This window comes from Carettochelys insculpta, chromosome 1 (genome assembly GCF_033958435.1).
Source record: "Carettochelys insculpta isolate YL-2023 chromosome 1, ASM3395843v1, whole genome shotgun sequence".
Taxonomy (NCBI): domain Eukaryota; kingdom Metazoa; phylum Chordata; order Testudines; family Carettochelyidae; genus Carettochelys; species Carettochelys insculpta.
Genome location: NC_134137.1, coordinates 244,025,267 through 244,051,410, shown reverse-complemented (window position 1 = coordinate 244,051,410; position 26,144 = coordinate 244,025,267). Strand labels below are relative to the sequence as shown.

Sequence of the window (26,144 nt, the reverse complement as noted above, 5' to 3'; positions counted from 1 at the left end):
CAGGGCACAGGCTTCTTTTGGCTGTGTGCTGCCCCGCCCTGAGCTAGGGCCAGGGGCTTTCTAAGACTCTGGGTTTGCTACCCCACCCTGAGCTGGGGCTTGGGGCCTTCTATGAACTGTGGGTTTGTTATCCTGCCCTGAGCTGTGGCCAGGGGCTTGTAAGACTGTGGGCCTGCTGTTGCCTGGACCTCGGGCTAGGCCTTGGTGAGAGCTAATTTTCCCCAGCCCCTGCCTGAAGTAAGGCTGGGGGCTTTGAACTGTTGCCTCTCACCCACTTGAGGCAAGGTGGGAACCCCGTGAACTAGTGACTTGGGGGTTGTTTGGTCCTCGTCACAGTGGGGCGGAAGGGTTGCCCACTGACCCAGAGCGGGAGGAACCCTTCCTAGAGCCTGAACCAGTTACACACAGCCTCTGCAAATGTATTGAGGATGGTGTTGGCAGTAAAATATCTGCTACATAGAATTTAATGCCTTAGCAGACATAACAGAATGTTTGACGCAAAATCAACATGCAACACAAAATAATAATTAAAATGCTGATTTTATTGTAGATAGAATTTTACTTGTAATTTTGAAAGTCACTGGTTTTATTTTGCAAAATTTACTGTACAGACACGGCTGAAAATATTTGTTGAGTCAACTTGTTTAAAGACCCAAGTCTCTTCCTAGCTCCACGTTTCTTTTCTGGCTTTCTTTATTTGCAGACATGTAATGGAAAACCAAAATAGTTTCTACTTTGGGAGATTAGGATTATATTTTTAATGAGGATTCAATAAAGGAAATCAGAAACTGAAAGCTGATTTAAGATTTTATCTTAAGCTTGAGCAGTAATTATGCTGTTTTTCTGCTGAATTAGTGTGTGTGTAGTGGAAACTGCAGTTGAAACAAAACTGCATTCCCTATGTATATGATATTGACAGGTTTATTATACAGGGTGAGTAGACCTAGGTTTTTCTGAGCGTCTGTGAGTAACTGATGACAAATTCTAAAATATGTAGTTCTCCTGTAGAACTGGAGCATATTTTGTATGTTGTTTTGGTGAGTGGTTTTTATGCAAATTATTTTTTTTCTTTTGCAACTACTGGAAACCTTGTGTATGGTTACACTTTTATGGATATATTTTGTGAGCCCTAATAGTGCCAGTGGATTTAGACCTGATAAATGCTACCTTTTATTTATTTTTTTAAATACTTGATAGTGACACGTTACCCATGTTATACTCTAGGGCAGTGCAGTGTACTTCAGTGAAGAAGTAATTACATGGCCTGTATAATATAATGGGAACATATTTAAAAAGGATTGGCCCCTTATAAACTAGTATTGCCAGGAAAGAGGTTAAACTGACCAAGAAATTCAGTTAATTCTTTTGTAGCTGTATGCCTTGGCACAAAATTAATTCCATGTGAAAACTAAAAGGACTCTGACAGCTTGATTCTCCCCAAATGGACTAAATAAAAATCTGATTTCTAATGATATTACCCTTTAAGTAGCATGGCCTGATTTGTTTGTTTTTTCCTATCACAGAATAAACTGAAAGGGAAAAGTGCTGTCAAATGTACAGACTGAATGAACTGAAGGGCAGCAGAAAAGTCTCCCTCCTCCTACCCATCAATAACTTCATTCTGTGATGGCAATCTCAGGGGTTATTTGTAACCATAAAAGGTACAAGTCTTTGAGACAGAAAGGAAATATTATAAGTCAACAGTATCCCCTTAGGTTAACAGAAAGCACAACTGACTTCATTGTTTGCTAAGAGAGGAAAATTAGTAAAACATTTTTCATTCATTGGCCATTTGTCTCTGTAGTACTTAATTGAAACCCATTTACCATTGTCGCTATATTACCAGTAATGTACAGTAGTAAAGGCAGGCTGTCACCTTAACAAAGACAGTTCCATGATTCATATTACTGAAGATTAATACAGCAAATTGCACATCATCTTGCTTTGTATGCAAGTGTATCTATAGATAAATACACATTAGACCCAGCTTAACAATGAGTTGTGATGTAGTAAAAACTCTGTATAACAAAGGGGAAAGAAATGCTTAATGTATTTTATTGCACTGAACTGCACACTATTTCCATTTCAATTATAGTGAAATTCCGCTTCGTGTGAAGATATTCTGTGAAATATAAACTTGATCTCTGTAGGTGTGGATGTGGGTGTATATCCACTTACTTTAGGAGGAATAAGAAGATGATGACAATCTTCTGAACGACAAGTTTTCTGTGTGTGAATAAGAGTAAGGATATATTTTATTTTAGAGGGATTTTTATACAGTGGCCAAACTATCTCTTTTGGAATTAGAAGTTCAAAAGATTTATTCCACAGTAGCATAAACTGATTCATTGCTGTGAGCTTGCTTAGAGAAATGAAGTATTTTTTCGCAATATTGTTGTTTAAAATAAAAGAGCATAGAGCTATTCGTGTTTTGTGGGTACAGCATCATACAAATAATTATGGGTACTCTGTAAATCAAAATATAAAAGGGAAAGAAAGCAAAGTAGACTTTGGTCTACTTAACTTGACAGTGTAATAGTTTATTCCCAAGTTACTAATTTGTGCTGATCCCTGGATGTGTTTCACCAGGGATATGCACAGACTCCATGTGCCTGATACTGGAGAATTCTAGCAAGTAATGTCCATTAGTCTGCACCTACACACTTGATCTTCTTGTGGTCCTTGCCAAAAGTGTAAGGGATGGTGTGCACCAACGCCTCTCCAGTTCCTTCTTACTGCTGCATGGCCTGAGTTGGAATCTCCGGTGTCCGGAACTGATCCTACTTCTATTTGAGTACAGCTTGTCAGACACCCACAGTGAAATTACACATAAGAAGTGGCACTCAAAGAAAAAAAATGAAGATATTGACCTTTTGTCACTGGAGGTCTTCAAACTATCTATTCCACTATCCACCCTCCTTCGCCCCTGCTTTGGGGCTCTCTGATTCGTGGTAAACGGAGAAACTAGAGAGGCGTCAGTCCGCATTACTCCTTATACTCTGAGCACAAAGCACAAGGAGAATGAGGATTCAGGCATGGACCAACAGACACTAGAGTTCTCTGCTCTCAGATACATGAAGTGAGTGCGTACCCACAATGCTATACAGATAGAGAACGTGCGTTTTGAATTACTCCAGTTACAAAGGGTAAGTGACTTCCCTTTTTGGAGAGGGATTGACTGGGTCTGAAACAGTGTTTGGAGTGTGTGTTTCATATCAGAGAGTAAATGCTATTTCTCTCTCTTAAAAGAGTGCCACATAGCACTCTGTGAAAGATGTTTCCTTCTCTATAGCCGTACCATATTGCATTTGTCCATAGGTTACTGGCAGTGTGAGAGAGGTCTGCCCATTTGCTCTGCAAAAGGGTAATTTTCATGATACCCCTTATCATCTGACTCAGAACTAGCCTCACATTCATTTTTCAGTGCAGTGCCCGGAGAAATGGCCAGCATTTTGTACATTTGATGCTTGCTGGTTAATGAAATCGGTAGTGTATAGCTAAGAGCACCACATGAATTAAGATCCCATTTTGTACTCAATTAGAGGATCAAACTCCCATTGACTTTGAGGGTGGCATTAGGCCAACTATATGTAATATAAATGGTGGGTAATATCTAATAAACTTTTGCGGAACTTATTTTTAATTTTGCTGGTGGATTAAACAATTGCAACAAATGCCATTTAATGTATTTATTTAGTACTGTCCTAAGTTGTGTTGTTTTTTTTTAAATCCATATATATACTGAGAGATAAATAATAATGTGTTACTGTAGACTTATTTACATCTGTTTTTTCAAAATGACAGACCTTGTGAAAGCTCTCCCCTTGACTCACACTTAGGAAATATGAGTTTAATATATATGACTTATTGATTATTTACTTAAAAGGTCTGTTTTCTCTGCCGATAAAGGGCTCCATATCAATATTAGGAATTAGACATCACAAAGCTTCACAAGCAATAAAATGCATATCAAATGCCATCTGATAACTGTGTTTTTCTTTTAATTAAAAAGTATATTTACACACATTTGGCCAATTTTGCTGCTGATACACACTGGCCAGTATGTTTACTCTAGGTTTGCAACTTGTTTGTGTCAGCAGTAAATTTGGCACATTTTCTGAAGTTCTGAAGGAAAGTCACTCTTGCACAGAACTCTCATGTGTGAAGAATCAGAAAATGTGTTTCTTCAGCACTTTCTGAAGGTATACAAAATGAGAGTTTAATCACCAAAGTGGTAAAAGTGTTACATACATATTTACACACAAGACAATGAGAGACTTCCATTAAAGGTTTCTGGCACCCACTCGTGCCTTTTACCAGATGTTTTCTAAGGGTAGTTTGCCATACTTAAGCTGTTTCTGATATAAAGACTCATTATTGCAATAGAAGTGTGAACACATCCTTATTGAACATGTGTAATCCTCATTTCTTGTGACTAAAGCAACCTTAGTAATAATTTTCAAACAGGAGAAATTATGTTGATTTTCAGACTTTGCAAGCCAGTGGTGAAATATTAAATGTGTTTGTACAATATCAGCTGAGTTTTAAACACTACTCATAGGGAATTTGAAATGTGATCATTTCCAGAGCAGGGCGTGTATAATGTATAATGTATTGTTTACATTTCAAAAGGTGCATGATTATCTTGTGACTTCTTTATTTTAAATACTTTTGATACCTCACTTGAAAACCTAGGAACTAATTCATCATGCAAAATAGAACGTGAAACAAATATCATTGTACTGTTTAATGTACCCTTTCTGTGGACTCTTCAGTTCCTGGATACTGAACACTTGTTTGACTTGATCATAATTCCACTGTCAAATCGATTACTCCTTTATGGAATATATACAATAATAATAGACCTGACTTATTAAAAATGATAGGGGCAGATTTAATCAATATATTTGAAACCTATATTGTAGATGGTCCTGCATTTTGGGCACCTATCCCATCTGGTCTTGCAATATCAGCACATTTAGACCACAGTATTTGCTTTGGGGAATTACATTTTGGTGGCAATCTTCCAAAGAACATATGGGTGTGTTTAAAAATGTGTAGATTGTTGAGACTGTGGCAGTCCTCCTTTTGACAAGAGTTTTGTGCATTAACATTGAAATTCAGAAACTACAAATTTTGCCATTTCTTTCAAATTCATTAAAGAAGACAAATTTTGGCAACTTTTTATTTGAAAATAGACTAGAAATCAAAATGTGGGTAGAATCTAAACTCTGATGTTTTGGAGCATGTGCTAATATATAAAGGTGGACAGGTTGTTTTTTTGTTTCTTTTGGGTTTTTCTTTTTTGTTTTTTTTGTGGGAGAGGGGTTTATACTTACAACTTCTACTAAATGATCTGAGACTGGCTTTGTCAGACAGTATATTGTGTGAGAGAGATGTGTATCAATTCTTATATTCCTATAGACAAGGAGGATAAAAGTAATTCTCAGTAAAATTCCCTCATTTAATTTTAGGCAGTCTGAAGTTGCACCAGTCTGAATCCACTCTCAACTACTGTGGGAATGTGCCTCTTCCAATATCACAGCAAACAAGAAAGGGACCTGGCTGCAGCATAGATCTGGAGGATAGTGGGAGCCAGCTGGGAAACTGGTTTTTCATTAAAAACAGACTTTTCTACTTTATAAAAGGTAAGGAATTCTTTAAAAAAAAATTTAAAAATAGTCAATTTTTCACGTTTTGGTCAATGTTTGTCCTTTCAATAGAATAGAGGGTCAAACTCAGTACAGTCCTGCCGAGTACAGTTAGCTACAAGTAACTGGTATAGTCTAAACTTCTAGAAAGATTTGAAGTCCATTTAGTGTTGCAATCTCTTTTTAATTTGATACTCTATGCTACACTTCTCAGGCTACTTGCTTTCAGATCTACAAAGCCTCTACATTTTTGCACAGTTTACTATTTCCATTTTTCAGTTACAACATCGTTTTTGTTTAATTTAAATTACACAGCTTGTCGGAAAGAAGGTGCTTATGTTAAGAGATCAATTGAATAATATCTACTTTTCAGGATTCTCCTGTTGCTTTTGTTTGTAGACTTAACAATCAGATATTGATTTACTGGAACAGTATATATGCAGATAACACGAGTCCCTCCTCCCAAGGCATGCTTAGTCTTTGCAGATTCACAGTTTAATTGGGGTTTCAGGTTCTTAATCTCTTTCCAAAGACTTGGCTTAAACATGGTATCTATTTGTTACATAATTATGTGAGTACTTAAATCTGTACTTGCTAACTTCTATCTGCTTATTTCACTCAGAACTCAAGTTCTGCTTGGTTTGCATTGAAGGAACACTACCAGCCTGATATATTTAAGGTAGAGATCAGGGGCCAAACTTTTCCTGTATACCAGGTCCAAACTTGGATCACTAGTCTGACCTTTTCAGAGAGACTGTTTCAATGTGTATACAAATGCTGTGGTCTTCTGTTTAGAAAACAATGTCTCAAGAAAAAGGGTGCTACGCTATGGAGCATGGGTTCTCTCCATATTATTTTATTTCTAATACTCTAAATAGACTAATGAGGCAAAACCCATTCTCTTAGTTTAATGCTAAAATGGGGAGCTTGGAGTCAGAAGTCCTGACTACGTGAGTTATTTGACCAGCCTCTGCATTCTGCAGAATCAGTGTAATAGGGCCTTTTTCAGAGGGATACTGTGAAACATGGCTAATGTTTGCAAGAGCCTCATGAGCGACACACAAAAAGTGCAGTGTGGCTTACGCTGTGTCTACACCATGAGATAAATTCGAATTTAAGGCAGTTAGCTCAATATTACCACATGACTGTCTTCACTGTAAATACCATAAGCTTGATTTTGGGAGCACTAATGTCAAGATTACAATTGTCATTACCTGCTAGGTGTAGTGTCAAGCTCGAATTCAAAAATTTGATTAAAGGCTAGTGTGGAAGCTCCATGTCTTGAAATCAAATGTATTAGCCTCCAGAGGTGTCCCATATGTAACCCACAGTGCCTCTCAGTGCTCTGCTCTGGACACTGCTCTCTGGGTGCACAGAAATTAGGTAACAGGAAGACCATGAATTTCAAAGCGGGTGATGCAAGCCCGTGGCTGTGGGCTCGTGTTTGTATGAGAGCCTGAGAAATGTCTTTCTTTCTCTGCAAATAGCGCTGTGAGCGCATCTACCCATTACAAATAGCCCCTGCAGGGAGTTTGTGGTTCTGTCTCTACCCTTGTCATTCTTTTCTGCATTGCCTGGCACCAGCTCCTGCCCCACCACACCATGTGGCAGCAAGGCAGTTGTGGGGGCCAGGTTTGCATAAAACGCCAAGAAACTTCTTCTCAGAAGCTTACATTTGTGCACGAACCCTCCTTCCTCCCCCACAGGTGCCATGCAGTTGGGGTCTTTCCTGCTGTCAGCCACAACCCTATGGGTAACCCTGACCCAATAAAGGGATCTGTCTGCCATTTGGTGCTGACCGTGCTGCCAGGCAGCACTATGTCCTAGCTTGCCTGTGTTTAGGGCTCCAAGGGCAGGAAAGAATTTTGGGGACTTTCAGCTGCCAGGGGGAAGTCTCCCCCGGTGACTAAGATATTCGGGGGCTCGCATCCACTGGGGAAAGTCTCCCCTGGTGGCTAAGATAGTCAAGGAGTCCACTTCAGCTGGTCCTCCGCTGAACCCTCACCCACTCCCCTAGCAAGGGACCAGTGGTGCTTGCAGCCACCAAAGGAAAGTATCCCCCGGGGACTAAGATGTTTGGGGGCTTGCAGGTGCCAGGGAAAACTTTCCCCCCAGTGACTGAGATACTCAGAGGCTTGCTGCTGCTGGGAGGAAGTGTCCCCAGGCAGCTAAAATAGTTGGGGGGACAACTTCAGCTACTTCAACATTCCAACCCACTCTTCCGCCGCAGACCACAACACCCTCTGCCACCAAAAAAATGGACATTTGCTTACCATGGGAAGGGAATGAGGAGAATAGCATGTGGAAAAATGATCTCAAAGATAAGTGAGCATACCCAGAATGCTACGGGGATGAGGGAACTGTGGGATAGTTTCCCACAATGCACTGCTGCAACAGTTGATGTTTGCCAGTTGAGTGTGGCAGCAATAAGTTCAATTTATGAGGCGCATGTGGGGAGGTAAGGATGGTCCAATTCAAACTTAATAAATTCCAGAATTACAAAATCTATATTAATAAATTTGAATTTATCTTGTAGTGTAGATGCAGTCTTAGAGTAATGCAGTACTAATTAGACTGGGGTTGTTTTAACCTGGAATATCATGGTTCTGACCGTCCTAGAGGCAAAGTTTGGCTTCCATGGTTTATAGACAAACAAATCCAGAAAAACCTCTTTTGTCATTCTTTAGTGTCCTTGTATGGCCACCCCCCATGACAGTCCCACAGCGAAGTCCTTGGCCCACTCTTTTTCAATCTCCACTGACTTTCTCTTTGGGAAGGTGTGTACTCACTTTTCTTCAGTTACCATCTTACATCAATTACTACACTATTAAATCTACCTCTCCACTGCCGACCTGCCCCTCTCCTTATAGTCCATATTTCTTACGTCTCTTTGCAGAGGACTCATTGTCAACTAAATTTTAAGATGGCTTAAATTGAACTCTCTTTACTTGAAACCCTCCCACCGTCCCACATTTTGGCTGTCAGTGTTGACAGAGCTGCCACCCTCCCTGACAAAAAGCTACTTAGAGTGCAGTTCATCTTTCACTCCTACCTCTTTTTTGCCCACACAGACAAGTTGTGTAGAATTTCTGCCATTCTTTCCTCCATGACAGTTCTCAAATCTGATCGTTGCTTGCTTTCCATATCTAAAACTCTCCTCATCATCTAACCTGGAGTATTGAGGCTCCTCCTCATTTGTCCTCAACCCTCATTGAGCCATTTGGGCTCTGAAATGGTAGTACAAAAAATTAAGAGAATTCACATTAACCACTATCTCTTACCACTACCATGTATGTAAAAACCCTAAGGAGCAGATTGTGTCTAGTATTGTGGAAAAGAGAGGGAAGAGGACAGAGAGCATGTTCCCTTCTCAGATGGTCTGTGCCTCAGGGCCAGGGTCCCAATACAGTTCTAGTCCTTGTGCTCCCAGTTTGCAGACCTTTTACTGACACTTCCAGTAGTTTCCTCCAGGAAGATTTCCACCATCCAGCCCACTAACCAGTAGAGCTGGCTACATTCTTTCTGCTGTGCAAAGGTGCCCCCATGTTATACCCTGTTCCCTTATTGCTTCTGAAGGCATCGTGTCTATGTTAGCACAGTGCTTCCTGGAACTGCCAAAAGGTGCAAGGTATCTCAGCACCCACCAACCTATGGCATGTGCCAAGAAGAACATGATGTGACCTTGCTAAAAGCAAGCACATCATGGCAGTTTTTAAATAAAATGGCTGATTCATCAAAAAACGGGAAATTTACCTTAGTGTGGCTTGTCTGGTAGCGCACTCCCTGGAACATCCGATTACGCAATGACTTGGGCTTGGTGGCCCTTTCCTGCTGTGGGAAAGGTGCAGTCCTTTGTTTGATGTCAAGTTTCCTCCTGGAATCTCCGGTGGCTGCCCACGTAGGCGATAACTATCCGGTGACATTTTACAAAAGAGTAGGCGGTCGTGCTAGAGTCCTGGCCAGCAATTCTCTCTGTGAATGTTTGACAGTAGAATTGTATTAGCATTGAATCATTATTGTTTTCTCTTAACTCCTGTTTATGAACATTAAAGAACCAATACACTCAGAAAAGGTCATAGATTTTTAAATAATGTTGCCTCCATACACATGAGATAAATTATGAAATCCTCCCCATACATATACATATGGGCTGGTCTCTGGGGGAAACTTACTTTTTCACATATACTGTATATCATACCTGACCTTTGCAAATATATGCCTATGGAGAGTGATTGCAGAGCAGTATTAATAATGAGCTCTATTCTTACCCTCCATGGACTTGCTCCAGGTATCTTGTCTTTCTTCTTTCCCCTGCTTTTTTGTACAATTCCTCTAGCACTGGTCTCTGTGCCCTGCTGCAGAATCTCACCACTGGTGGTACAAGAGGCATATCCTCTACCACAACTACTCTGAATGCCACTGCCTCATTGACTCTTCCTTTCTGCTCAAGTCCCAGTTCCTTGTCCTTAATTTCTTAATTTCTCTGTTGTTTGTGCAGAGTCAGCCCTGCATATGTCCCATTTTGTTGCTGAAGATACTGGAAAATCTAACAATTAAAACTGAGGCAAAAATGGACTATAGTAATCCCGTTGAAGTGCATTTAAGACACAGATGTATCAAAAGGGTTTCAGCAGAAAACATTAAGAGAGAACTCCTGCAAAATTCAATATTACATTCATTTGAAAAAAAACCCATGAGTTAATGTTTACTGAGGGTTCTTTTCTGACTAAAGGCTGAACAAGGAAGGCAACAAAACAGTTGAGTTGCCTATTTAAGGCAGCTACTTTCTCTATGGCTTTTTCTTTCCTCTGTTCAATTCCTGATACCCTAGACATACGGTTTCCTCCTTTGGCAGAGACTGTGACATCAAAAATAGCAGGCTCCAAAATAAACACACCAAAAAACAAATCAATTGTTTCACACACATGCTAAGTAACAAAAACCCATTTCCATGCTATGACTGGAATTCATGGTCCTTTTTGGACCTGGAAATTGGGCTTATATTTCTCTGAGACATAAAAATATTTTGTGTTCATACTGAATGTCACTCTTTCCCAACAGATTTGTTAGAACATAAAGCTCAATTCATCAGTGGTTTGCCTCTGCTCTTACCACCTTTGCAAAATTTCTGCAGGCCTGTTTGGCACTTGGGAATGAGGCTGGCCTGCCTACGTAGTGAACGCTGAAGTAGAATGCCTAGCAGGTTCTTACTGCGGGTGTGCTCTCTCCCTGCTGCTAGACACAATTACAGCCTGCAATCAGCTGGAAGATTTAAAGATCTTGTTCCATAGTTTCAAAACTTGGTGCTCTGACTCAATGACAGGAGTGAAAGGAGGAAGCATCCCAGCATGAATTAGGGTGGGGCCCATGATAATGATCCAATCCGAATGGAACTACAGGCTGTCTCATTGTGCTACCAGTGCCTTCACTTCCACTTCCAAATGGATCAGAATTCAGTTTATAGTAAAACCATTTTCAGCAGAGAAACTTATCACTGAAAAGTTTTAAAAGAAAAAAAAGTGCATGATGTGAAGGCTCTAGCCCCTCCCAGCTGACTTTAGTTAACAGTTATACTGTTCTTTTCAGTCTGGAGACCACTAAAGTTATATATACCCCAAAGAGGCCAAAAATACTGGGGGAATAACAGTCAGGTTCTTAAGTCTCAACAAGTTAAATTCTCACTGACATGTATCATAAGGCAGTAATTTGGGAATTTGGCCACTGAGCTCTTGCCTTAATGCAGCTGCATGGAAAATTAAATCTGGCCTTGTTTATGAATATTGCTCAGTGGGCAAAAATTTCTTCTGACTATGCATAAGAGGTTGCTTTAAAACTGAAACAAGTTCAAGAACAGCAGACTGGGGGGGTCTTCAAACACACCTCAAACTCTCTTCTCACTCACACAAAGCACAAAGTTAAACTCACGCTGTCTTTCACATATACACACACAGCTGCTCTCACATGGCCTATGCCCTGGAAGTGCTGAGTTCATGTTTTGAAGGTGAATTTTCTGTCTCTGCTCACAGGTGTAATGCCAGCTAAATTTGTGCAGCTACAAAAATATATATAGCTACAAATATAGCCCTATAACATTTCTCATTTTGATTGAATTGTATATGTTGCTTCACATGTTTTTAGATCTCAGGAATTCAATGCAAGAGGGAACGTAAAGCATTTCTGACTCAGGCAGACAGCTCTGCATATGGACCTTACAGGGGAAGAGGGACAGCTAGGAAATGTGAAGGGAAGAAAGTAGCAAAATAGCAGCTGTGTAATTTTCCCTGTTAGATACAGGAGAGGGTTTTGGTTTTTTTTATTATTAATCCACTATATTTGATGAGTCCACTGGGAATTCATTTTGAAATTAAATATATATTTCATTCATAATTAATTTCATCTATAATTTTGACACACACACAAAGATTTAATGATTTACAAAGGTGAGGGAAAAATAAAAACCTTAGAAACACCTTGGCTGTGTCTACACTAGCCTCCTTCAAAGAGGGCATGGTAAGCAGCCCAAGTGGGGAATAATAATGAGGTGCTGCAATGCATATGCAGCACCTCATTAGGCTAATTCTTGCTGTGGCAACTTTGAAGTTAGCAACTTCAAAGTGCTGGCAACCCATGTTTCTGCAGGCACTTCGAAGTATCTGCGTAACTTCAAAGTGCCCGTACTCCTAAAAAATTCACAGTTGCCACGGTGAAAATTAGTCTAATAAGGTGCTGCATGTGTATCGCAGCACCTCATTATTATTCCCCACTTGGGCTGATTACCGTGACCCCTTTGAAGAAGGGAGCCAGTGTAGACACAGCCTTGTGTTTGATCTGGTAATTGACAAAAGGCAAAAGAATGTGAAAGTAACCTTTCTACTGTGAAAGTAACCCTTCTACTGTGGTATAAAAATGAAAAGTTAAACTGTGCTCTCTAAAACTACTTATAAATATGATTTTTAAAAACCCTCTAATTATTATATTCTGTATAAGATTCCTGTTCAGAAAGAAATTGTGTCATAAGAGACTTTTTGGGAATATTTTATATATATACATATATATATAATGAAGTTTCTGCAGTTTGTTTTGACATATCTTTAACAAGCAAGATTCCATGTAAAATGGGACACATACTGTAGAGTGTGCATTTGCAAAAGTAGTTCTGAAAATAAATGCTTAATGAGAAAAAAAGGAACATTTAAAACCTCATAAATCATGTCTGGGTGTATTGTAAGGACTTGTCCTCACTGCTGTGTTAGCTTGAAGTGTAGCTCAAGTACTGACCTAATTCATTTCCCATCTCCACATAGATATCTCCAGGTTGAGTTAGATGGAATTTTAATTCAAGCCAAATGGTCTGTAGTGGAATATGGGCTGAAATTCAAGTGCTGCTGATGCACATGCTAATAATATAGTAAAGATGCAGCTATAGAAAGCAGGTTCCAGTTTGCAGAGCAATTCAGCAGCAGCAAACGCAAATTCTGTGATATGTCTACACTGGACCTGGGAGGTGTAATTTCCCACTTAAGTAGGCATACAGCACTATCTCTGGTTGAGCTAGTGCCTTAAAAGTAGAAGTGAAGTCATAGTGGCACAAGGATCAGGAGGGACTAGTTGCCCGAGTACCCACTGCAGGTAGCCTCCTCTGCTTCCCTGGCAGTCTGCCTTTACTGTGTTAGCTTGATCAGAACTCATGTGGGTATGTTTGCTCAAGCTGGAAATCCTACCCTCCAGCTCTAGTGGAAACACACACTGTGTGGATCCAGCGTTGTTTGGATGTGTGACTGCACTAGTTGGAGTATGAGCAGCCATCTGAAATGTGACCCTTGAGCTGCCCAGAGAGTTTTAATAGGTAGAGGCAAGGGGGCAACTCAAGCAAAGTGTTGCATGGGAGACAAGCCCTGAGCCATTTTTCTTTATTGTTGTTTCTTTACAATGAGGCAGATTTAAGATAGCTGTTGCCATGCCATAAATTTAGGGGAGAATGTTAAGTTGAATGGTTCATTCCATACAAATCCATATAGAATACCATTGATTAAAATAATCAGTATTGCTATTATTATACTGTATTTGAGAGAGCCATAGCAAGCCTGTAGATAAGTGATGCTGTTGATGACTCAATTGTAGAGACTAGTTATCGAATGTCTTTTTTGATAACTGAATTTCACCCTGTATGAATAAACTCTCAGTAGCCTCCCTTATCAATTATGGGATAGTGGCAGCTGTCTTAAGACTAGCTCTCGATAGAGAAACAATCAAGAAAGTTTTGTTGTAGATGTGGAGTTGATAGGTTTCTACTGATATGAGAATCTTTTAAGTTCCACGGTTAGTAGTCTAGTACCCCTCCAGTCCACTGTACATGCCCCAAGCTGAAGTTTACATCCTTCAAATATTTGAAGATGTACTATGCTACTTCATTTCCCAAAGAAATCTTTAAATCAAAGTGTGTATAGATTTAGTTATTTCTAATCTTTCCTCCCAGCACACCCATTAGTTTATACTCATCAGCATAGCCCCTTATCTTTGCAACCAAAACTGAGCCATGGCATAATAATTACTAACAGTAAAAGGGTCCTGTGAAGATGCACATAAGTTGACTCAGCTGAGTAATCCTATTGAAGTCAACGTTCATTTAAATGTCTGTCTAGAAGATTGAACCCTCGTGTTGCACTTATTGCATTCTTCAGCTTCAAAATTCATTTCAAATGTAAACTCTTTGGCAAGACAACCTGGTCTGCACAGGTAATTATGTAGTTCCCATCATTGTAATGTCTGAGCACTTCCTTAGAGACACCTGGTAAATGAGATAATACCTTTTATTGAGCCAACTTCTGCTAGTGATAGAAACAAGCTTTGAGGCTTACACGGAGCTCTTCTTCAGCCTGGGAAACTTACTCAGAGTTTCACAGTTTAATACAAGGTTGAACAGATTGCTTGGCATATGTAGTTAACACTTATGTCAAAGGACTTGAGTAAGTTTCCCAGACCTGAAGAAGAGCTCTGTTATAAACTTGACAGCATCTGTCTGTCACCAGCACAAATTGGTACAGTAAAATATATTACCTCACCACCTTGGCTCTCCAGTATTCTGGGACTGACATGACTACAACAACACTGCATGAGGATCTCCTTAACATTTATGAATTTTTCTTCTAAACATCCACAGAATGTACTGCAGGTAACATTGTGATGCTCATTTTACATATTAGGAAATAGAAACAGAGAATGTAGGTGACAAGTATCAGAGGGGTAGCCGTGTTATTCTGTACCTGCAAAAATGAGAAGTCCAGTGGCACCTTATAGACTAAAGCATAAGCTTTCGTGGGCACAGACCCACTTTGTCAGATGCATTTGATGCAGTGGGCCAGTGCCCACGAAAGCTTATGCTCTGATAAATGTGTTGGTCTGTAAGGTGCCACAGGACTTCTCAGAGTTTAAGTGATTTGCCAAGGGACGCCAAAAGGAGTCACAGAGTTCCTAGCCTATAACATTTTCTCATAAAATTCATCTCTGTGGAGAAGGCCAGCTCACCTTTGCTACATTTAAAACCCAGTTACATCCTATACAAGCCCTCAAAATAGAACTTAAGAAGTACATAGGCCTTCTGGGAATCTTCTGTAAGAGAGGTGAATTTCACTCAGAAGGAAAAGCACCTGTCCTCGCCTGTATCTTATTTTATTTGAATTTTTCTCATTTCACACTTTAAATTTAGAGCTAGACTGTGCTCCGTGCTATTTCATAGAAGGGGGTCATTTGGCTGTTTTGAGGTGGATAGCACAGACAGGGGAGACTAAATAAATAGAGAGAGAGAGAAAGATCTTTCACACTTCTCTCTTCCCTGTTCTACCTAACCCAGATCAGATATTCCTCAACAAGCAGTAGGATAAAATAAGGGACAGGTGTTACTCTGTATGGGTGAAATTCACCCCTGTGAAGAGGAGATCTATAACACAGATGGGGAGAGAGTGTTATAAATGTCAAAAACATGGACTGCATTTGGCATTTGTGTCATCTTACGTACTCACCACAAAACTTTTGAAAGCCCCAGATGGCACTCTCACATCCTTCCTTATCCCAGAAATATGGGTAGAAGCTGCTGACAAATACATGGTCACACATTCAGGCAAATTTTTCAGCATAGTGTTGGCAGCATTAAAAACTCAATGTTCACTATCCAAGGTCCTCAGGGTAGATTCCCATACTCAGGCAATAGCATAGAAATCAATGTGGGGAGCCAGGGACGAGTACTGAGTGGGATCCCCTGTGCGGTATGCAATGGGCATGCAGTTGCACATTGCTTTAGACTTCAATTGCACATGTGTATGAAAGGAATTTTATTGTGGGGAAGAGGTGATGGGGGGGTGTCCTCCTTCATTATTCTCAACTTTTCTTTTGTTCCATTGTCTAGTGTCTTGGGGAGAGAAAAGAGGGGCCTGAGATGAGCCTTCTCTCAGTGAAATCTATCAGGAACATGCAGGTTTTTTTAAAAAGGTGTTGCTTTATTAAAACAATTCTTTCAGTTGCCAGGGCAACTGTGCTTACATAAATGATGAAGAGAAAGGAATTTGTATAAAAAGATACATTAGGTTGTTATGGTAACTCTAATACTTTTGAAAATAACTAAGAAACAATTTGGGGTAGTGATGTTGACCTTTTTATTCCACACAGTGTTTACAAGCCTAGTTTCATCCCAGTTCATATATCTCAGTTCACCATCAAAATCACAACAATTTTGTATTCCCAATAGTAGTATTTGAAGTTCTGGGCATATGTGTGGCTATTGAACTCTTTCATTAGCCAGCAGCATGATGGCTCAAAGGACCTTAACATTGCTGAGGCGAGGTACAGAAATAAGCAGTAATGAGGGTAGCCTTAATATTCTGAGGTGGGCCTGCAAGATATTTTCTACTCCTCTTTCCTCAAACTTAGCCAAATCCCATGTGCAGCGATTGCAACGTTAGGCACACTGGTGGTTTCAGAACCCTGTGAAGGATCGCTGAGATCATTCTTCAGGGTCTGCTGCTAGACTAACATCTCTTTTATATAAATGGGTGATTGTTCAGTTCTCCGTGCTGGAGGAGACTTGGAAACCAGTTCTATGTATTGGGATCAGGACATAATTGCCAACATTTAAAGCTATACAGAGACAGCTCACCAAAAAGCAGCAGTCCTATGGCTATAAGCAGAGACGCAAAATGCAGCTTCATTTTATTTCTTCTTCCAGTGCTTTCACAATAGAATCCAGAGTAACTGGGGAAATTAATATTCCATCAATGCTCAAAATATTGCCCCCATCTCATTCCATCAGTTTGCCAACAGAGTTCAATAAACAAAAATTAATTAACATATACTTTGCCTTTCTTGTTTTTGTCCCTATTTTCTGACATCTCAAGTTCATGTTCAAACCACTTTCCCTCTTTACTCTTTTCTGTTCTTTATTCGCTTCTTTATTCCATATTCTCTCCTCTCATTTTGCTTTCATATTTTACATTGTCTTATTACTTGTCCTTTCCTATATTGTTCTTCCTCCCTTTATCCCTTTCTTCTCTTGTCTGCCTTGTATTTTCTTTATTTTCTCTGTTCTCCCTTACTTCCCCCGGTATTCCATGCTCATGGTCCAAGGTCCTCCATATCTCTCTAATATCAATAGCACTCAAATATCCCTTTTCTCAAGTATCAAGTAATTAATTGCTCTAAAACCCCTATGTCACAAAATATTATTATTCCTATTTTAAAATTGTTAGGGAGGAACCAAAGTTAAATAATTTGACCAAACTAGAAGAAGTCTGTGTAAGACCACTGATTACCATTCGTGCATAACAACCTCAAGTCCTTTATATTCTAGAGCACTGTCCTCTCATGCATATAATCTGCCCCTTTTTATGACGAGAAGACTTCAACTGGTCAGCAGATTACATGTATAAGCTGGCTGACTGTGAGGAGATGGTAACAGTTCAGGTAGTTGATTAAACTTCCCTCACACACCCACAGTTGTAAACCGATGTAGTGCCCATCCACCACCACCACCTCCAAACCCCCTCCCCAACACACACACACACACACACTCAGAAGATCTGGCAGCCTTTTATGCCAGGACCTTCAAAAGCCAGCTGTAGGAAGCTGCAATAGAGATGGAGTAACACACGGTTTTAAGGAAAATACAGTAACACGTTTTAAAACCTTGCAATTGGTTTTTATTTCTCATGCCAACTCCACACTTTAAAGAAATGGAAACTGGCTTTTTTAAAATTAGAGGCTGAGTTTGGCTCTAACAGTTACAGAGCCCAAAAAGTTGGGAAAGGTAGGGCCTATGAGCTTTGCAACTCTTACTAATGTAAATGAGCACTTACACAAGATGTGAGGAAGAGTTCCCCTGCAGCAGCTACACAGTCGGGCTCTCATTATCTAACACTGGTGAGTCAAAAGGGAAATTAAAATAGGTCAGCTACATATCTTATCTACATATCAGCTTAATATCCTAGACCGAAAAACAAAATTGAGCAGTTGGGTATTTATATTTGTCTTTAAAAGGTCAGCTAGTGAAACTCTTTTTGGATTCCTTCCTCAAGAGCATGTACAAATCCTGCCCCTACCCGCACATGTACACATTCCTCCCCTCATTTTATTGTATGTCAACGTGCAGCTGCTGAATTTCACTTGAGTTTCAAGTTCAAAGACCCTAACAGTTCTTTGCAAAAAACCACTAAAACCACTAAACTTCACTGGACTTTGCATGGAAGACATGAAATCTTGAGTTTCCCACACTTTCAGAAGCTTTAAGTAGACAGACAGCCTCTTCTCCGCCTCCGCTCTTCCCCCAAATTCAATTTAGAGGTAGCTTCTCTCATGATTCTTAGTGAACTTGTTCATGAATCTTAGTCTGTCTTCAAGTTTGGAACCAACTGGGTTTTCAGAATTTGTGGTTTTAGAGATGGTTCATAACCTTTGAATGTACAATAGTAACAGAGAGGGAGCCGTGCTCGTCTATATACTATCTAAACAAAAAGCAGTCAAGTAGCACTTGACTGTTCTCTCCTACAGACAACCTCCCAACCTTATGAGGATCCTCACAAACAGCCACAGTCTATACCTCAGGAATATCAGTCCTGGAACCTTTCCTTGCAGCAAAGCCTGCTGCCAGCTTTGTCCACATATCTTCTCTGGAAATACCATCACTGGACCTAACCAGGTTACCCACAGAATCAAGGGCACTTTCTCATGCTCCTCTACTAACATCATATATGCCATCATGTGCCAACAATGCCCAGATGCTTTGAATATTGGACAGACTTCTAACTCCCTTAGACAAAGGGTCAATGGGCACAAAACAGACATCAAAACACTCCAGATCCACAAACCAGTTAGTCAACATTTTAATGGAATGGGGCATTCTGTTAACAACTTAAAAGTATGCGTGTTACTGAAAAAGAACTTTCGCACCGCTATTCAAAGGGAAGCAGCCGAGCTGGCTTTTATATTCAAATTTGGCACATTAACACGTGGTTTGAACTGGGATGGGAATTTTCTGAGTCACTATAGGGGTTAGTCTGCATACTTGGCTTAATCTGATTCTTGACCTTCCCCCCACTGCCTCTACTCTCTGATTTGCTCACCTTGATCATTTTTTTCTGATTTGTCCTCCTTGATTGCTGTTTTTGGTTCTCTGTGCCTTAAACACTGAGTCTGTTCTGGTCTGGCTATGGTCTGAAGAAGTGGGTCTGTCCCACGAAAGCTCACCTAATAAATTATTTTGCTAGTCTTTAAAGTGCTATTTGACTGCTTTTTGTTTTGAATTTACAGTATGTGTGTTAAGTCTGACAGGCATTTCAGTCTTGGCAACACTGTTCAAGTTCTGAAAGAGTTGTCCCACCTGTTGTCATAGTATTCCTGTACATGGCTAGCCCCATTGGAGGGAGACACAGAAAGTTGCAAAACAAATGTCATAGGGGAAAACATCACTTATTAAACTCAGAGGGCTATGTTGTGTTTTAAGCTACATCCCATGCTGGAGTGCTTAGGGGGACTGCACAGCAGCTGGACTCTTCAGAAGCAATCCTCCAGGACTCTAGTGGGGCACAGTTTGGAGTGGGAGCTCTTCCTCACATTAACAAGGTGCACCATTTTCTCAAGCTTGATAGACCTGACTCCACGGGCAGTTTGGACTATGATGGAACTTCACCTCCTCTCCCTTTGTGCACCAGCATGAGGTCAGCTGTAGTTTGACTTGTTGCAATCTCTTCTTTCCCCGGGAAATTTTTACATGTAAATGTACAGGGGCATGCCAGGTTATTTGTAGGTGTGTCCCTGCTTTATATGAACAAAGCTAACTTCTTGAAATCCAAATGTCTTCTCCTTCCCTCTGTCAGGGGTTGTGATCCCAGAGTTTGGTTCTTCCTGCTCAGCCTATCATAGTAATTTATCAGACATCCCCTTCCAGTTACTAGGGCCCTACTCATCTGTGGATATCTGCTTTATATCCACAGCTCATTTTTGCAGATACAGATGCAGATAAAATTTTGTATCTACAACAGTGCAAATTTGCAGACATCTGCTTTAATCTACAGATGTGGGTGAAGATATCTGCGGGTCATTTTTGCAGATGCGGATACCAATTTCGTATCCATGCAGGGCTCTTCCAATCATCATTTGGGGACATGTTCTCAAAACTGTCTCTGCCAGGCACTCTTTTTAAATTGTGAAGAAGTTTAGTGGTTTTAAATACCTGACTTTTTACCTGCCACCTGTACTCCAGGGACAGGTGTCCAATTTTGGTTCTTTTGGACCCGCCACTTCCCCATGCAGCTAGTTCTTTCAGCTAGTCCATGTTTCAGGTGACAGCTTCTGGAGTTCAAACTTCTGTCTACTAATCTCAACTCACCTCTCCAGATTTTAGCATGGCCTATTTCACATTTGCAGGAGAGGGAAGCAAGTGCAGAAATCTCTTGCTTTGGAATCAAGAAATCAAGACCTATGTACTCAACATAAGTCACTCCTTAACTATCCACTGTAAAACAAAGAAAAAAAAAGACTTTAGAATCTTATTTATGAAATTGTAAATCACTAGCAATTAAAAGCTTTTGAAAAATAATTATCCAAAAGATCTTTCCTCCACAATGTCTGATGTTATTGGTTTTTTTTAAATGTTAAGGTAAACTTACCTAAATAACATTAACTGAGTCATGTTGTTCTTCCTGTATAGTTAAGTGCGTCTGAGTAAAATCCTTTCCGTATTTTGTGATTTATCAGTGACAAAAACGCAGTTTTCTCAGTTTAAAAAAATTGTGCCTTTTTTCCTGAATGACTAATGCAAAAATGACTGACCTTTAAACCTGAAATCTGGCAGCAATGTAAATCCTTAACAAGTAGCATGTGCTGTACTAGGTTTCTTAAGATTAGCAGACTTGCTGTTTTGGATTGCTGTACATATTAACTCTAGTCAAAACTCTGGTAGTTACATAGTTGCCGAAAATGAAAGTGTTTCCTGGCTTGTAGCTTTTATACTTTCAAGAGCTGTGATGTTGTTTTGGTCAGTGTTTTGTTGTGCAGGCTCATTACCCATTCGATAGTCTAATTCACGGATAAAGGCATTGTTTAAAAATACTTTTGTTGGTATGGTGAAATTGTTTTAAAAGCTGGGCTGAAAAAAGTAAAGTTCCTTGAGATGTAATAGAAAACATTAGTCTGGACTTGCAAGGGAAGAATGTGGTTAAGATTATAGTGACTGAGTCACTGTCAATGGGTGGTCCAGAAGTCATGTGGCACACACTAGATTTGGAGCTGGACATGGCTAAAATAGGTAGAGAACAAAACACAAGTAACAAAAATGTGCAAGGAGGGGAACCCAAATTGTGTTATACCTGGGGCAGGGAAGGGTGTTTCGGTGGCAGTAAAGGGCATGTTGTTTTGGTTTCTTTACTTAAGTTTTGTTTTAAAAATTTACCACAAAACAATATGAAAGAACTTTTTTTGAAAGTCTTGATATTTCCTGTCACAATCTCCGTTCGGCGCCTCAGATTAATTGTTTTCTTTCAGTGCATTTTGCTTTTTCTGTTTAGCTTTTAATGAGACAGTTACAAAATGTCTGCCTTCCTCTCACCGCCATTTTGTAGCTGATTGTAGGATAAAGACGACTGTGAGAAATAGAAAATAAATAACATGGCGTGGAGAAGATTTCAATAGGAATACAAAATCTGCATGGTTTTTTTTAGATGCTTAATTGTTGCCGACTGGCTGCATTTAAACAAGTGACTTTACAGTATCTGGAAGACGACCAGCTCCCGAACTCGAGGAGCTGACCTTGGGTAGATGCCATCAACTGTTCTTTTCTGTTGGCACAAATGTGCTGCTGGCAGGGTTTCACTGTAGCCTCTGCCCCAGCTCTGAGTCTGAACCTGCTTACACTGCACAAGGCCATCAAACCATGTCATTCATTCTGAATATTATTTGCAGCTTCTTTAATATCCAGGACTTCATCCACAGACTGCAAGATTTTAAAAAATCAGAATCCCCAAAATAGCCGTAGTTGAGCTTATTTCATAGGGCAACATATAGGAGGGTACGGGTAATATTTATGGAATTCTGTATGTAATGTTTTAAAAAATATTGCAGTTTGAGTTTGCTGGTAGCATTTTCTTTTTTAAGTCATGCTCTAAAAGTGCACAACAGAAATTAAAAGGGATTGTAAGAAATTGTCACAGTTTCCTTATGGACATAGCATTTAATGTGTTTGGGGACCAATGAAAAATAAATTTGTCATTTATTTGCTTCTTTTATAAGCTATTAAAATTAAAAAGCTCTTTTGCATGCACGTGGATAAGAAGGGGGTGGTGGTGGTGAGGGATGTTTTACATTCACAGTAGGACGCCGATACAAAGCTTTTTAAAATTCTGTCATAGTTTAATAATAGTACCTAGTTACTCCCATTATCAGTACAGTACTTCTTTTTTTAAAGTGGAATCAGTCAATCCTTTTTATGTAGTGACCTTGAGTGCCAAACACCTCAGAACATTGTGTGTACAGTAATAAAATAAAGCACATTAAACTAGTTCTTTAGGGATCACACTTTTCCTTTCTCTTTTTCTCACACTCACATACACACAATAAAGACTCAAAGCTGTGAGCAAGATTTGGAATTACGTAACAAGGAGTAAATTCACCAAATGAGGCAGACTGACCTGTAAAGAGGGCGAGTAGCTTTCTGGGGAAAGAGTGGCACAAAAATTACAACTTTGTGATTGTACAGTTTCCCTGGAAATACCGTTATGTCCAGGCTTTTTCCATGCGAATACCAAGCTTTCCTTTATGAACAGAATTAATTAAATGGAATATTGTTTATAGCAGTCTCCACTGAAAAGACAACTTGCCCAGCCTGCCCTGGCAGCCGTTTAACCTGCCATACCCTCTCAGAAAATGGTTCCTATAGATAAGAATCAGAGAGAGAGGGGGACACAGATTCAGTTCCTGACTCTCGCCCAAACTTTAAGTGAGTGCCAAGCAGAGTTCATAAATTACTTTGGGATCCTACAACAGTGCAAATTATGATGATTAAAGTTGTGAACTACATCTCCCATTTGTTTTAATTAGATGTTGATGTCAAAAGCTGGTTAGGATCCCATGTAAGTGCCAAGCATATCATCACACCAGACTCCAAGGAACAACCAACTACCAGAAAACAGCATTTCTTTAAATATTGTCTTTGTTGTCACTTCTACCCTCCTTTTGTTAAAGTTGAGTATTCACTTTGACAACTCTTTTCACAAATGGATCCGGCCACAATAGATAAAGCAAAAAAAGATGTAGATTTTGACACCAGCAATAGACAGTAAGAGACAGTGATGTTGCCACAATCTAGTCTTTTTAGTGCAACCATACAGGCAGACCTCTGCATGTGCACAGAGCTCTGTCGAAGAGCCCCACCCACACAGAGTACCTTGCAGACATGAACCATAAGGCTATGTTGACACTGCAGGGTTTTTCAGAAATGACTGATTTCAACATTCCAATGTTGAAATAAGCTTTTTTCTGAAAAAGAGTGTTCACACTGCAAGAGCATTTTGAAACTGAGCATTCACATTAGAGCCCAGTTTTGAAATAAGAGCAATGATGTGATGCCTCCCTGGAGGCAATTAAGTCGTAATTACCTCTGCTTAGTACACAGTGAGTCAGTCTTGAAGTTGAAAGGGGTGGGGGCGGGTAGAAGTCGTTCATTTTAGTGGAGTTACTATTTCTAGTTAAATGCCCCATTATTCCAGAATAACAAGCTTTGCAGTGTGGACACAAGGGTGGGTTGGTTGGTTTGTTTGTTCTTTCTGAAAAAAATGTGGGTTTTTTTCTGAAACAACAAAAAAAATGCAGTCTAGACATGCCCTTGGACCAGGGGTCAGCAACCCCCCAGCTCGTGTGCCAAGAGTGGCATGTGAGCTGATTTTCATCAGCACATGAAGCAGGTGCTCAGCCTCCCACCCCTCCTCCCCCATGCAGCTGGGAGCTTGCTCAAAGCATGCCGCCTGTGGATTAACAAAAAACCAACTAATGCTACCAACCACCACTAAACAGTTAAGCTCTGCATCTTAATGCTCTTGTAAGTAGGACTATTAGTGACTTTAATACTCAGACCATACATAGAGGTCAAAAGGTCAAATTTCAGCACACCACCCTGGAAAGGTTGCTGAACCCTGCCTTCAACTGTAAATCCTTCTGGACAAATACTGTGCCCTCCTTTGTTTTACTTATCTATTCAATTTCTAGCATGCTGTTCATGCTATCCAAAATAATTTGTACTTTGTAGTTAAAGCTAAACTGTTAATTCAGCTTTTTTGGGTTTTTTTGGTTTTTTTAGGGGAGGGACTTTTGGTTTTTGCTAAGATCAAGTATACTACCTATGTAGTACCTGATGCATCTATCCAGGTGAGGGGAAAGACACTCCACCTTAATAAGTGATGAAAAAAATTTCAGGTGATTTTTGTGTTTGAAAAATTATCTTAAGACAGTGAACCTTACTATTCTGTAACTTTAGAAACACATTTTCCTGAAGGATGATTCATTTAAAAAAATTTTTTTTGTAGTAAAATAAAAAAATGGTTAATAGTGTTATGAATAGATGTTCCCCTAAAAGTTGGGTTGGTACAGAGAGGTGCCAAATGTAAACTATACACACTCCCAAAGTAATCTGTAAACCCACTACTTTCTCCTCCTTCAAATCCCTCCTCAAGAACCATTTTAGCAGTGATGTCAATGCTGAAACAACAGTCAGTCATGGCTGGTTTTCATCATTTATGAATAAAAAATAATTCTTCCATTATTTAGAGCTCACAAGTTAAGCAATAATGTATCTTTGTATCTGTGAGATCTTCTTACCCTCCTCCTACCTTCCCCATTCCTCTTGTCACATATGTCCTGCTTAATTTTATTCTCAAATGGTATCCTGTTGAGTTCAGTGTGTTACTCATATGTGTAAAATCACCCCCATACATTGCCATTTGCAGGAATGGGGCTTTGGTTCATCTTATTTCAAATTATACTGAAAATTCTTCACATCAGAATCCCATGCCTATCTGTGTGTTTGTATAGTGAATACCACAAAGGGACCCAGTCCTGATAGAGGCTATACAAATAAGTAACAATTTAGACATTATTTAAATCTTTAACATTTAAATAACAATCTTCACACTTCTCTCATTTGCCTACTTAACACTGGCACTGTACTATTTCTCTACACTCATCATAGGGATTGCATTCTGTCCCCTATACCAGGCATGGGGATTTTCCTGAATACTGTTGTCAGGTAATTACATGCAAGGAGAACTGTAAATTTTATAGTAACAACTGTATTTTTTTCTTTCAGATTTTTCTCTCTCTCAGCCCAGATCATGTTTCGCAGCATTTGTATATTTGCTTTTCAGCTGCATCTTCCATAATTGTCTCTCGGGCAGAATGTGAACCCAGTAGCAGTTAAGTTGAATTTACAAAACCAATCAGATCTGAATGCTTTTAAAATTGGACAGTCTAGTTCTTCCATCTCTAGAGCTAAGCAGTCTCGCTGTCAACTACCCAATCTGCCCAGTAATTCTAAGAAGAGAATCTGGATCAGTGTTCTGCCCAAAGGAAGGGAAAGGCTGTAATTTTCCATACTGGCAGGCAGGAGAGAAATCTGTAAAACTGTCATCTACTTTTCCTGCAAATTTTTACCAACACCGTCTCTGAAAGAATGTTTCATTCTCAAATCTGTATGTGAGCAGGTTTTCAGAAACTTTGATGCTTATAATTCATTTGTATTTAACTGCAGAGTCATTGCCAGCAATATGTCTTTATATTCTTCAGACCTACATGCTTGTGTTATAAGAGAAAGTGCCAAGCTCTTAATGAGGTATGTTTAAGTATGTGTTTTGGAATTAGTCATACAAGTTCCATGAGTTGCATGCATCACTGGCAGTGGACAGTCATTTACTGTGCAGAATTCCAAATGTTCATTCTGAGCTTTCTCTGAAAAGACGGTGTTGG

General features: G+C 39.7%; 2 long non-coding RNA genes across 5 annotated transcripts in view; one reads left to right on the top strand and one right to left on the bottom strand.

The window, feature by feature from the left end:
- Positions 1-26,144, top strand: part of LOC142018008 (uncharacterized) — a 216,459-nt gene that overhangs the window by 103,003 nt on the left and 87,312 nt on the right. For all 4 annotated transcript variants that reach the window (XR_012646652.1, XR_012646653.1, XR_012646649.1 and 1 more), the window contains one exon: positions 5,475-5,648. This is a non-coding gene — a long non-coding RNA (uncharacterized LOC142018008). The remainder of the gene's footprint in view (positions 1-5,474; positions 5,649-26,144) is intronic.
- Positions 1,334-20,837, bottom strand: LOC142018020 (uncharacterized). Its single transcript, XR_012646656.1, has 7 exons — positions 20,804-20,837; positions 20,380-20,649; positions 17,996-18,056; positions 16,801-16,895; positions 15,671-15,738; positions 9,405-9,623; positions 1,334-2,226 (listed from the first exon to the last, which is right to left on the bottom strand). It is a non-coding gene; the product is annotated as an uncharacterized LOC142018020 (long non-coding RNA).